The 1,788-nt window shown below is 41.0% G+C and overlaps 1 pseudogene; it reads right to left on the bottom strand.

Moving 5' to 3' along the window:
- Positions 1–541: 541 nt before the first annotated feature.
- LOC125106855 (vesicle-trafficking protein SEC22a-like) lies at positions 542–1,457 on the bottom strand (annotated as a pseudogene).
- Between the last annotated feature and the right edge of the window lie 331 nt (positions 1,458–1,788).

Genomic DNA, 1,788 nt, shown 5'->3' with positions numbered 1-1,788 from the left:
TCAAGCAAAAATATAACAGGAAAAAGAACCAATTCTACACCATCCTAGACTTCATAAACCCAAGATACTATAAGAGTGCAAGTAATCTGATATTTAGCAAGCTATTTTAAACATAAACTCCATGGCATCTTTTTGTCTGGGCTATACTTATGCCTCACAAAGTCGAACCCAGGCTATAGAGTCCCCACTTGGTCCTCAGAGCATGTACCACACACATTTTTTGATTGAACTCTTCAGAAGGATTCAGGACCGCTGGCCAAGTCTCCAAATGGCTTCTGACTGTTCTTCCATGGTCATGGCCCAGGAGAGAGACATCTCTTCCTCCTCTGAATAATAATCTCATGACTAATGTGAGGAGCTTGCCTAGCAGGAACTGCAAGCTCCCAGGCATGATATGCTGATTTAAAACAAACAGGATAGTTGGAGAGAAAGAAAGCAGAGCTTCTCGATTGTAGTGAATGGTTTCTTCATCACAGTGGCAGTTAGGATATGCTCCCTCCTTTTCCCCCAGATGCCAGGGCAGTGTGTCTGAAGGATGGGGTCAGACATAATTAGGAGCCTTGCTCTGGGCTTGCCTTAGTCAGATCTGCAGTGTGGGACAAACGCTCCCACAGTCACGTGAAAGAAAAGCTGCCACAGGTTGAGCCATTCATAGAGATACATGTTGCACAGACAGATTAAACCAAAAGTCAAAAAAGATTTGACATTTGGCCAGCCAGGGTAATAGGCAAGTAAATAACACTGGGAAAGACAGGCTGCTGTTCCAAGGAAAAAATGCAATGATGTAATTAAAATCTTCACCATCACTCTGCAAAAGACTTTTCTATGGCATGAAAACCTTGAATTAAATTCAGAGCTACATATAAGACTGAGGATAAATGCCACAATCTCTGACAGAGCCACTGGTTCCAGTCGCAGGTGAGCAGAAGAAATCTTACCAGCACCTTTAGAGTCAATAGAAAATGCAGATGCAACTCCATGGGCCGACCCCAGTTCACACACAGAATTTGATAAAGAGGCCTCAGTTTGATTTCCATCTGCATGTCTGATAGATTTATCTCTGTTGAAAGAGAACCAGGATAATTATAGCGCTGCTTGGTCCTCTGAATGAAGTTATCAAGCTCAATGAAACAGTATGGTCTGACAGCAGGGTTTCTCTTCATCATGTTATAAGTAGTAGTGAACTCCTGCTGAAGCTCATCCAGGAAAGAGAAGACCAGAGCATTTGGGTAATTTTCAGGGCACAACATCATGTAACTCATTCCCAGAGAGCTAATAAAATGAATATTATAATGTCCAGTTTTCAGGGTACATCCATCAGGAAGCTGAGCAAGTTTCTTTGAAAGTGTTTTAAAATGTTTTCTGCAGTCCTGCATGCCTGGGCCTTGTTCATAGTCAGTGGAAGCAGAAAGTGGCAGCCCATCACGAATGACTGACGCAGATAAAATTATACACATTTCAACCAGCAGAGGAGACCTGTCCAGCCGGGATCCATTGCTCCAAGAGACGTGAGCCGCAGTCTATTTGTACCTGATTAAATTGTTTTCATCAAAGTTTTATGGCTCTGGGTGTACATGTCTTTCACCAACTTTGTTAAGTTTATTCCTAAGCATTTTGTTCTTTTTGATATTAATGTAAATTGAATTTTTAAATTTCTTTTCAGACAGTTCATTGTCAGTGAATAAAAAACTACTGATTTTTGTGTGTTGATTTGAAGTGGTGAGAATGGTTATCCTTGTTTTACTCCAGATCTTAATAGCTTTTAGCTTTTCATCATTGACTATGATG

Source organism: Lutra lutra, chromosome 8 (assembly GCF_902655055.1).
Source record: "Lutra lutra chromosome 8, mLutLut1.2, whole genome shotgun sequence".
NCBI classification, from domain to species: Eukaryota; Metazoa; Chordata; class Mammalia; order Carnivora; family Mustelidae; genus Lutra; species Lutra lutra.
Note: the sequence above shows the minus strand (reverse complement) of the source record. Positions and strands in the feature narration are given on the sequence as shown.